This window comes from Indicator indicator, chromosome 6, assembly GCF_027791375.1.
Source record: "Indicator indicator isolate 239-I01 chromosome 6, UM_Iind_1.1, whole genome shotgun sequence".
Lineage (NCBI taxonomy): Eukaryota > Metazoa > Chordata > Aves > Piciformes > Indicatoridae > Indicator > Indicator indicator.
Window position 1 is genome coordinate 20,192,180 of NC_072015.1, and position 12,826 is coordinate 20,205,005.

The 12,826-nt window shown below is 38.8% G+C and overlaps 1 protein-coding gene across 2 annotated transcripts in view; it reads left to right on the forward strand.

Annotated features, from left to right (window-relative positions):
• CTNND2 (catenin delta 2) overlaps nucleotides 1–12,826 on the forward strand; it is a 492,311-nt gene that overhangs the window by 334,752 nt on the left and 144,733 nt on the right. The gene's annotated exons all lie outside the window — the stretch shown is intronic.

A 12,826-nucleotide genomic window follows, 5' to 3' on the forward strand; every position in this document is an offset into this window, starting at 1 on the left:
ACTTAAAGGCTATCAGTAGCTGTTCAGTAAACAGCTAGTGGTACAGTCTTGTTCTCACTGGAGCATGTGGATATTGCCTTTAGGATTTTGAACACTAGATACAAACACAGAGATGAAAATTACGCAAAAGGATTCTGAATCAAAGCCTGCTTTAATGTCTAATTGTGTGAATAGAGTTTACTTTCACTGGGTTTGCATCCTGAACTTTGATTGTTGGTCTGTGATCTTGAAATTCATTGCAAATTGTGTCTGAATATGATTCGAACAGCAAATACAGGCTTTGTTCTGCACCTGTAACTTAGTGGTAGTTCTTGCTTTCTTGTTCCTTGTGGTTAATGAGACCAGTTCAGCTTTTGGCACAGGCTGAAAACAAAGGAAGGCAGCTCTAAGGGATCTGACAAACACACAGGAGTCAATTAAAATTGAATGAATGAAGCTGTTACCAGCCCCAGCTGCCTCCCCTGGCCCGCTTAGACATACTACTAATCACAGACATGTGGTGTGCTCATAAATCTGTGCCTGTACTGGCATCTTTTAGCCTGGCATGTAAAGGTAAACTGAGATCAAGATCTGCTATTGCTTATTTGTCAGAACCGTGCAGCCATTGCTGGCTTGCTAGTGCTTCATTATCCTCACCCTCAGCACATACACTGTGAGTCTACCTGACTGTAGCAGCTTTCCCTTCTGGAATTTCTGATGCTGAAGAAATTCCCCAGTGAGTAAGTAAGAATCTGATCTGCTAGCACTGGCAGAACTGCACTGGCTGCATACTTCACCTCAAACATCTTAGAAACAGTAATAAAGAAATATTTACATGAATATTAAAATGAAGAATGTTTGTAAACTTGGAAAGAGAGCTCCATTACAGGTACTGCTGAAAATTTTAACTGCTTGCTCTCCCCATACTCTTTTCTCATCCTTATTCATAAATCAGTTTTCAGTAAAAGAATTGATTAATCTCTGAGGCAGTTAAATGATTAGAGCCATTTATTTATTGTACAATCTGTGCTGCCTCCTATTAGCCATAGATTGGGAGTCCTTAACTAGCTACCACATTTAAGGGAAGATGATGGTGTCATGTTTGTTGCTAACAATTTAGGAAATAAGAAGACTGTTGTTGATCTAACCCATCCTGCTAGGACATCAGCCTTTGTAAACTTCAGGCTCACAAGCTAAAAGGGTGAAGGTAAGTCTATAAAACAGCAGAGCATTTAGGCAGCTCTCAGCTGCTTCTCTGAAAAGAGGTAGCAGATAAAATAAGAATTTCCACCCCTTCATTTGCTATCATTCAAGGCTTTAATATATTCCTCATTCCATAATGCATAAACTGTCTGTGGAAACAAAACAAAATACATTTGTTTCAAGTCCACATGAGAATATACTTTCAAACTTCTGGTACTGTGTTTTTTTTAATGCAAAAAAATGAGATGCAGCATATACTTTTCTAATGGTTTGTGAAGCTTTTTAGACTAAAGCATCTGATGTTAGCAAACTGTTTTGTCTGTATCTGTCTCTCTACCAACCTATGGTATTTAATGACAAGTCCCATTGTGTTTAATCCATGATTCAGCAGAGCAGTTTCTGTGGTTTTTCACTGGAATCAGCATCTACCCAAAGGCCTCAGTAGGGTCTGCTTGAGTTCTCCACTGAATAAGAATTTCTTGAGGAACTTTTGTGCAAGGAGTTCAAAATCCTGTTGATAATGAAATGTCACAGTAGATATCCTAGATGCCTGTTAGGTTTATGGCCAGCCTGAAGAACTTGAGTGGTCATGATGAACTTACCTGGGACAACTCGTGTGCTAACTGTTAAGAGTGTATCTGAATAGAATTAACACCTAAATAATGGAAACTTATATCAAAATTGGAACTTAATATCAAAATAGTTGTGTGTTGTGGCCAGAGCTCCTCAGTCTGAGAAAGACCACATTTAATATCCGATTCCTTCTACGTCAGGCACCATGCTACTCCTGTGACATCAGGTCACAGGGAAACACGCCAGTTCAGACACAAGGTGCTGGGAAAAGAAGAACCAGCACACATCCCTGTTTTTCTTTTCCTTACAACCACTTTTCAAATGAGTAACTATGAATTTTGGTAGTGCAGATGTAAGTTTGAGATTCCAAAACTGAAAAATTCCAATTCTTTTGAAGCAGAGAAAACTCTGCTCCTTTATCAAATGCCTATTTTAAGCATATCAAATTACTTGCACCACAGAAAGCAAACTGTCTTGGTGGTCTTTCAAACTCTGGAGAAAGGACGGAATAGGAATGTGTAAGTTAAGAACACTGCTGGTATTTGGTACAATTGACAGGCACTGAGGAAAGTGCAAATTGAATTTGCTAATTAATTTGTTGCATGTTAATGTGTAACATGCTTTTGAACCTACACACACTTGCAGAATTAATACTGTCATCTAACAGTTTTGCTATTTACTGGTTGTCTTGAATTTGAAATGTAATGCAGTTGTTAAAGTTATTTGGCAGAAAAAACCAACAAAACACATTCATTTACCTTTATTACTAATGAGCATTAAATTGTCATACTGCAATTAGTGGCTGTTTCATCCAGAGTTTCTGGAAATAACTGTCCTGAATACGTTTTTCATTCTTTTAAGAATGTTTTATACTGTATGGCCTACCAAAAAGGTGATGTCCTCTGAACCTGACTGTTCTCTCAATCTTCCAATTTTGTTTTCATATAGTTGTGAACTTTTCCTGCTGTCGTAGGAGTTTAATGGGATTTGTATAAAATTTCTCCTTGTGTACTTGGCAAGACAGACACCTTAATATTCCTGTTGAGTAGAACAGTGCCAACTAAAATTTATATAGAAATAGGAAATAGCAGCTAGCACTATCTACGTTTCTGAGAATCCTAACACTGCGGTTCTGCGATAATGTTTTTCTGTGGCTGACGTGTGGAACACTGCCCCTTCCTTCGTCCACACCCCTTCCAAGAAAGAAAGTGGAAATACTCTATATAAACTACAAAAAAGAAATTCAGTCAAGAACATTGACAGTATGGCTAGGAAACAAGAGATCTTCTTCTCTTTGTGACCATGTTCTTTATGGCAGATGTTATTTCTAAACCAGGTGTTGGTTGCAGACATATTTCTGGATTTGATAACATCACTTTAAATATACCTTTATTGCAATGTAAGTGTAAATGCCCTGCTCGGTTTTTTATGTATCAGTGAGGTCTGCAAATGCCCTTCTCTAACTTAAAGGACTTTCAGATAGAGTTGGTAATTATTTATGTGAAGATGCCTCAAGCTGACTATTTTAGTGTCAGAAGTCATTTACTTTTTCAGAGAAAAACTTCTGGAGTGAATTAGGGTCTATATTACCAGTAGAACTTTGTACTTTTCCCCTTCCAGCCTTGAACATACCAGTACAGCAAGAGGTAAATGTGAGAAACACCAACCACTGGTAAAAGTGGTGGTGATATTTCTTAAAGATGCTGCCACTTCTATGCTGCTCAAAACTACTCAGTCTTCATTTAAAAGCATGATTGTAACTGCTGCTCTTATCTGACAGTTTTCAGCAAGTGCTACTCCTGAGTCTCTAAGTATTCCTGACTGCAAGGCAGGCACTACATCTGCTTCAGTAGCGCTTCTCATTCTCTACCTTTATTCTGTGTGCTTGATGCCTCGGTGGTGCAGCAGGCTTTAGAAGGGTGTTGAAGAAATGGAATTATTTTTGCTAATGTCTGATAGCTGGATTTTTCATCTTCTGTTGAGCAGTGGCCAGTTCCACTGAAGATCAGCTTTTTAAAATTAAACATAATGATTCTGAAATTTAGAATCTCAGAATGCCTTAACAATTCTTTATTTAAATTATTATTTCATTGATGACAGTAAAGAATGCAACTGAAAGGCCAAAAGGAAGGGAGAGAAGTTTTGATTAGATATTGGAAATCAAATGAAAAGTTGATCAGGCAGAAGAGCATAGGAAGGCCCTTTCAGATTGTTTTTTTTCTCCTTAGGAGAGTGCTCTTAACACCGACAATGGTGATATTGTGAGCAGAGCCAGAGTAGCTGGTCCTGGATGCCAAGGAGAAACAAACAGGGAATACAGGAAAAGAGAAGCTTTTAAAATATTCAGAAGAGAACATTTCTTTAAAAGAGCACATTCTTTTAAGCACAGCATTCATTCTTCCACAGCAATTTTTCTTCCTATAATGACAGCTTACTCCTTTGTATGAGATCACCATATAAAAGGCTTGAGTTGTGCAGTTTCACACGCCAACACCATTTTGCTCTCATGGAAAATGGCATCCTGCCATCAACTGCAAAGGTGTAACAGGTCAGTCTAGGGTTTTGGCACCAATGACTCCTTTCTGCAAGCTAGGAAGTTAATGTTTGCATTAAAATTACAATACTTGAGGTTCTCTTCTCAGGAATATCTTGCAAGGTTGCCAAGTAAAAGAACAGTAATTGCTGAACTGTTCTGCCTGAAACCTTCCCTTGCATCCTTAATAAACATTGCTGGATCAGACAGTTTCCTCTTTATATCAGAGAGCATTCCCATATACTCCCTTCAAAATAAAAGTGTCAGACCAGACTAAAAAGTGAGTGATTGCATGATGAAAGCATTTCTTTTCCCCAACTTGCTCAAAACCATCATTCACATTCAGTTTGTCATTAAATTTCTTACTGCATCATCTTCTGTGAGTTCTTCAGAACGTACCCAGAGCCCTTTCAACACAGTACTGCCACTCTGTCATGTGTCAGGCAGTGGGCATAGACTGTATTAACCTCTTGTTTGTCTTCATTATAATTCACATAATTGCAGTATTGTAGTTTTATGTCATCCATAGTACTGCTAGATCCACGATGGTCAAGGATACATGCATCTGTTTCTAGCATGGCTGTCTCACAGGGAGTACTTAATATGGGATGATGGAGTCTATGATGTTGCTTTTAGACCTGCTGGTTAGCACTAACAGCCATAACATTTGAGGGATCCAGATGGGAAGTTGGAGGTGCTCTCATAACTCTTGAAGGATATCTTGATTTTGTTTTGACAGTGCTCTGCAAGATTCTCATCTGTTTCCATAAAAGTTCTCACAGAAAACAGAGTGTCTTCCTGTGTGTTTGAAGAAGGATCATAATTCTACATTCACCTTCCCTTAGCTTTTCTCTATTTTTCCCCTCTAGAATCTCTTCAGTTATAGGCTGGAATTTGGCTTACCCAGTGATGATACTGTCAGGTTTCCATTGAAGACGTTATGTAAACTCCTTTGATCTCTACATGCAAGATTATGCAGACATGGTATTTCATTTAACTGAAAGTATCTCATAGGTGATACTAAAAAGTAATGTAGAAATTCCACAGAGACATTAAAACATCTGTAGAGAGTGCATTTTAGTGCAGACAATAACTGTATACTTTTGGAGAAAGTATACTTCCCTGCTCAGTTATAAACATTTTATTATTACTTTGATTGTAACCGTACTTTTCATATGTTGAACATCTGTATGGGTAAAATCTCAGTTTGAGAAATATTTTCCTAAATGGCTTCACAAGGAATTTACTATTTTAAGGATGTTCATATGAAGGGATGTACCTCTTTCCCAAAATGAACACAGAGATGTTTGTGCATTTGCTTACCTATGTTTACATTACTGCATGCAAGACAGTTTGGATCCATCTCCCCATCATCCTGAGAGTTTGTATTCACCTATGCAAGTAAATGTCACACAGTCCCTTTCATATACACTTTCTGTGTAGTTTTTGCTGGTAGAAGTCACTCTAATGAAATAAAGCAGCACCCAGTGACATACACAGAAATAGCCTTTATGTAAGATTTTTAAAAAAATTATTTTATGAAACCTCATTAATGGTGATTTTACAGGACTTAACTTTCAGGTTCTTATTGACCTCTAGTCTAAAAAGTTGCTCAGCAGATGCAGTATTGTTTTGCAGTACAAGTTGGGGGAGTTCTTGTCAGTTATGCATATGCAAAATGCTGGTTTAATTTTACTCTCAAATGTATTTTTGGAAATGGCTGTTTGATTTGTGTTTTGTGAATTGTCTTAATTTGCATTATTAGTTTATGCCCAACCAGACATTTCACTCCTTACATGTTGTCATTGAAGGATATGACTTTACCCTGAAAGAACATCAGTTATCACTTTCACACACAACCATCAGCAGGACCACAGTTTTACTCTTTACAGTAAGGCAAAGTATATAAATAGTTTTACAATTACTTCTTATGCCATTACATTCAGGGTTTTATTATTTAACATGGCAAATGTTGGAGTTTGTTCCTTCTCAAGTTTATTTAACTTTAACATTACTTTTGCAAAAAGTTTTTGAACTAGTGGTACTTGAAGGATGTATTTCAGACAACAAGACTACACAGTTACAGTGTTTGTGGTGTACTGCATATGTCTGACATGAGAAATAAGTGCAAAGTGTAAAATAACTGACCTGTAATTATTAACTCACACTTATCCAGGTGAGGGAATGTTAATAATTACAAAAAAAAAAAAAACCCAAACTGAGATGAGAACAATTAATTCAATACATTTGAATATACATTATTTTAGCATTCTCTAGCATTCCTGTGCCCCAAATCTACTACTCCATTATTCTGCAACAGAAAAAAATTGCACATTTATATTTAATTTATATTTCATTGTAGCCAGAGAGAGAAGAGAAAGTTGGAGTAAATATGTGAAGATGTCATAAATAAGTAGAAATTCTATGCCTGAAAATAGCAGAAATAAAATGGCTTTGTACTGAAAGCATGATATCTGTCTCTTCTGATGACAGACTGCATGTCTCTGTTTTGTGCAGCCTTTAGATTTATTTGACTATTAGAGTATGAATGAATATCACTGAGTGCTGTGCAGTGTCCTCACAATCTGTTCTTTCTGTAACTTGCTGGCTTGCTTGCTGATTGTCTTTTGCTGGCTTGGCTTGTTTTGTTCATTCATGTAGTGTTGTACATTGTATTATTTCCATTAAACTCTCCTTACCTTAATCTGCAGGGCTTTTGGTTTCTCACCTCTATTTTTGTTTTGTTTTGTTTTTCCCTTTGAAATCACTCCCAATCATGGGAACGAGTCTTGTTAGAGTGGGCTGTCTTAAACCAGGACAGCCTATGTTCATGCCCCAATGTGTGGCATGAAAGGGTAGAGATAACAAGGTGGGAGATAACGAGAAGATTCAATTAAGGCTTGTTAAAAGAATGTTATATACAGGGTTGATGCTTTCTTGGGGTAGTTGTGGCCTGGCCCTGGTTGCATTAAGTAAAACTGTAGGCAGTTGTACTCTGTGTGCTCTCTGTGGTGGTGCTTATCACCTCAGAGGAATGGATTAGAGCTCTCACGTGGCTGTACTGTCATATTATGATGTGGTTACTCCACGCAGCCATTCGGCTTCGCTGTCATCTCACCCAACTGATGAGCCAGGTCTTGTCCGGAGTGATGCAGGTCTTTCCCAAGAATACCACCTGGAGATCTGCCTCGAGGCTGGAAATATATGAGTGGCAGGCTGTGTGAGAGAGCATGGGTAAAGGTTTAGGAGAGTGGTCACCTCTGGTGTTTTGGAATTTCACCTCTGAACAAGTGCAAAATCCTCACAAACTGGTAAAATATTTGAAAATGTCTGTTGTCAGCCCAGAAGTTCCCAACAGACACAAATCACTGTGATGTGTTAGGGCCTGGCCCATGCTTGCTGAATCCTTCTCATCACTGTTCAGAGTGCTCAGGGGCAAGAGAAGGTCTCAGGACCTACAGGCAGACCATCAGGCACCATGGCTACTCAGACCCCAACAGCAGGCATGGCAGCTGCTCCAGAGAGCCAGCCTGTGCCACAATCTGTCACCCCTGTGCAGAAAAAGAAGCATATGAGGAAAGCAGCTCATCTGGCAAAGGGTGACGATGAATCGGGGTCATCATGAGAACAAGAGGAAGAGCCAGAGGTGGTCACTTGGTCTTTATCTTTGGCCTTGGAGAACAAATGATGGTGAAATGTCTAGCGTGCTCTGGCAATATGAGGAAGGTCTCTTTTCATCTGTACAGGCCCGTGTTTCAGCTATGAAAGAACAGTCTTGGGAGGCCCATCAACTCAATCAGAACATGGCCTATTCCCCACCTGTATGGTCTCTTGTTGCATCTGTCAGGAGCAAGCACTTCCCTGTCTGAAAGAATTTGGGAGGTACACACCACACTGTATCTTGTGGTTTTACTACTGTGACCATGGGGAGGACACGAGGAAGTGGAAAGGAAAGCCACTTCCATCCTAGCTGCATAAGTCCGTGAATTACAAGGGAGCTTTTCCCAGAAGAACACTGCCCCAGTTTCCAGTGGAAAATTGCTGGAAAAGAGCAGAAGAACTGATACTGCTTCAAATCCTCCTGAAAGGACTTCCAAAGCACTTTCAAAAGACACAAGTGATTCCAGTCATAATTAGAGGGGCTCTGCCTCCAACCAGATGAAGGAAAGGGACAATTTGGTCTGTTGGCCTGTGTGGATCAGATGGCCTGTCATGTCAAACCCAGAAGGGTATAAAGTTTTAGTAGCTACAGGTACGCAGTGTACTCTGATGCCATCAAACTAGAAGGGATGAAACCCATTTGTGTTTCTGGTGTGACAATGGGATCCCAGCAGCGGGATGTGTTGGAAGCTGAGCACCAGAACACAGACCACAGTTTACTTTCACATATAGGGGTGGAAGGAGTTACTGGAATTGACTGCCCCAAGGGTGGAAACACAGCCCCACCATTTGGACTGATCATTGCCTGATTGAGACTGTACTGGAACAGGATGGAGCTCCAGAACATCTGCAGTAAGAAGTCTATTATGAACTGCGAGGTGATCTCATTTTGGGTGAGAATACACAGTGATTTCTGGTTTGGGGCGTTGGTCTTTTCTGCTTTACTGGTTGCTGGCTTGTGTGCTGCCCTTTTCCTCTTGCTGGCTTGTTTAATGGTTGTCTTTTGCTGGCTTGGCTCTTTTTGTTTGTTCATATGGTATTATAAATTGTATTATTTCCATTATACTCTCCTTATCTTAGTCCACAGGGCTTTTGGTTTCTTACCTCTTTTTTTAATTTGAGATCACTCCCAGTCGTGGAAGTAAGTCTTATTAGAGTGGGCTGTCTTAACCAGGACAACACTGAAAAACAACTAGCCCCATCCTCCTGACACACATCCTTTAAGTATTTATAGGCATTGGTAATATCCCCCCTCAGTCTTCTCCTTTGCAAGCTTAAAAATTCCAGGTCTCACAGCCTTTATTCATAAGAAAGATGTTCTAGTCCCCTAATCCTCTTTCTAGTCCTTTGTTGTACCCACTTGAGCAATTCCCTGTCCTTTTTGAACTAGGGAGCCCAGAAATGGACACAGTATTCCAGATGAGACCTCACCAGGGCTGAGCAGAAGGTGCCGAGACCCTCCTTTGACCTGCTTGCTCTTCTTGATGCATCCCAGGATTCCACTGGCCTTCCCGGCCACAAGGGCACATTGCTGGCTGATGGTCATGCTGTTGTCCACAAGGACTGACTCCTAGGTCTTTTTCCACAGAGGTGCTTTCCACCAGAGCAGTCCCCAACTTGTACTGATACATGGGGTTATTCCTCTGTAGGTGCCATACCCTATGCCTGCCCTTGTTGAACTTCATCAGGTTACTTATCACCCAACTCTCCAGCCTGTCTAGATCATGCTGGACAGCCTTCTGGTGTGTCAGCCATCCCTCCCAGTTCTATGTCATCAACAAACTTGCTGACTGCACTCTATCCCTTCATCCAGGTCATTGATGAATATGTCGAGCAGGACTGGACCCAGTACTGACCCCTGGGGGACACCGCTTGTGTCATCACTCGTTCTTAAACAGATGCTCAATTCTTTTACATACCAGAAAGTCAGTGGTAATCCATTGGTATTAACCATTATTTTTAATTTTAGTTCAGGCAGTACTAGATCAGCACTTAGTAATGCCCAATGACTTTTGCATCCTAAACTTAATATTAGCCTTACGTTATCTATAGAGTGCACACTGCTGAACCTTCTTTAGTATTGTCTCTTTTTGGACTGTTTCAAAAAGCAAAGACCCTCAATTAAAATCAAGTAATTACAATGTCTTCTAAGGGCTTTGGCTTTTGTGTATTTGTCTTAATTCATGTGTGCTCCTCGGTGTTAATTTATACACACAGTGATTCAAAAACTGAGAAGCTTGGTTAATGAAGGTCGTGGCCAGTTTGTTCATTTTAGGAGATACTGCTTTTAACAGACTGAAAATCACTTTTTCTGATACCTTCAGAGTCAGACAAGCACTTTATGTCACTTCTACACCCGCAGTTAGGAGTGTTATTTGGTTGATCCCATTATTGCTTGATGTTTAGATTTAGAATAGGATGCTTTTATCAATATATACAAATATATTTTTTATTTAAAACTATTAGTGTAAAATACTTTACTATTACAGGGAATATTATACCTAGCCAGAGACGTTTTTAGTGAAAAACAAAATCATGCTAAAACCTTGATTTATAGTAGGCACAGCTTTTCTACCAAGCATGAAAAACAACATGTATCACAGTGCAGAATACATTAAGACTTGCTGACTGAGAAAGCAGCACATTTATTCATACTTTTTCAGGGCAATTTTAGAACATGATTTTCAGTCTCTTCCTGTTCAGAACATGTTTTTGAGTCTGTATTAACCTCACACATAGATCTCACGATTTAAAAAGGACTCAAGAGACACAAGATAAAAAAAATGCATACTTGGTAACAGAAACAGCATATCTTCTCCAAGGACAAAAGCTTGAGAGTATTGATCCTTGTCCTATGCATGTTCATGTTCTACACAACCATTCCTCAAAACACCTACCTGATTTCTGTAGATGCAGAAAAAAAATCCTCTTCCTTTCTCCAGAGGCATGCTGTAGTTTAGTAATCAGAGAGCAATTCTTATTAAGCTTAAAGCAGAGCATTATATATGTACCAGTGGTTGAATTTATTTAAATTATGCCTGTTCACAGCTTTATGTTGCCTTTGTGTCTGATCTAGCAAGTCCTAATGACAAAACCATTCTTAAATGGAAGGTAGATCCAAACCCTAATTTAGATTCCTTAAACACATTAGACTTTGGAGTTAATGCAGCAATTTGCATAACATTCTACTCTTTTTAAGCTAAAATTGCTCAGCACTTTTTAAAACTTACAGCAAATTACTTTGCTAATGAGACTAAATTACCTTGTGACATTACATGTAGATTTGTCTGTAATAAATTGCATGTGCATTTGCAGTGTATGGATTTTGTATTGTTTATCTGCTGTTCCATAGGCATGTCAGCAGAAATAGTGGAAAGGAGTTGAAGTTTCAGCAAGCATATTTATCTTCAGAGACATATTGTACTAAACAGTATTCCTGTATTTTTTTTCCCTTCACATCCCTTTTAAGTTTTAGGAATCAGCTCTCTGAAAGTATCTAGAAATTAGGCTGCCCATCTTCTAAACCCTTGTCCAGAAAATAGTGAGTTTTTTTCCTGTAGATGAAAGTAATTTTAGTAATGGAAACAAGGCAAAGACAGGTAACAGAGAGGGCTCATGGACAGAGTTTGGAATTGCAGTAATTTAATAATTTCCTGGATACTGTGTATAACCAGGCAGTGCTGTGCAGACGGTGGCCTCTTGGACTTCCTTGTGATGCCCTCATCTTTGTGGATGCATCAGTCTCCACAATGGTGAGCTTGAGAGGAGCAGGGCGGCTGCAGTCAGAGAGGGTCACAGAAACACCGCACTGGTAGACTGCCTGCCACTGTTTAAAAATGCTTTTGACTTTTGGTTCTGCTTACTTGTAGCTTCTCATTCTGCAACTGCGGAACAGAATTGCTCAGAATTCATTCACATATGAACTAATAAGCACTTATTCTCTTAGTTAGAAAACATTGAAGAACATTAAAAGTAATTATTACTAAAAATGTCCAGAAGCAGATTTAACTTGAATTATCCTTTTAATTTGGGACTTACTGGATATATACTGTCACCTGTGTTAGCAGTCAACTATTTTTAAGTTCTGTTCCATATGTAACACAGTGGCATTAAAAATAATTCCATGTGTTTGAATACTTGTATTCTGATATATTGAAACATGCTTTCTTATTAATTGAAATTCCACAGAGTAAGTGGTGGATGATGCTGTAGGTTAGTCACTTAAGATGGCAGTTAATATTTATGATGTCTAAAAAGGCTTGATCGTTCTTAAATTTTCTTCACCTCCTTCAGGTAAAGAGCTATTCAAAAGTTATTAGTAAGGAAAATGTGGAACGTAAGCATTTAACGTGAATTAATTTTTGTATCAGGTCTGCAGAGCTGTTAATAGTGGAATGCTTAATGTCTTGTTGAGAAGACAAGGTAGTGTTATTTTTTAAATACACTTTATCACTCTGTCAGTCTCTAACAATTTTTGACACCTATTCTTAATCCTCTTCTGTTTCCATTATATTTTATTTTGTAAGGTAGGGTAGTCAAAATTAAATGCAGAAGAGGATGTTCCAGTTATACCTACTGGCAAAATTTGAACAATATCTCAGATACCCACTTGGCTGAGTATAAATAGAAGAGGAAGGGTGTTTTGGTTTCTATCACAGCAGTATTTTTAGGTTGTGTTGGAATACTTCATTATCTAACAGTCTTTGGCTAAACTGTTTAAAACTTGAAGCGTTGTTTTTCTTCCTTTTCATATCTCTAGCTCTGTTTTTTAAAACCTTCCAAGGGATGGAAGAGGCAAATTCCACTATCCAGTGACTGAAAGAAAAGGTTTTTTTTGTTCTCCACTACTGGGAGGAACAGAATAATTTTTATTTCAAA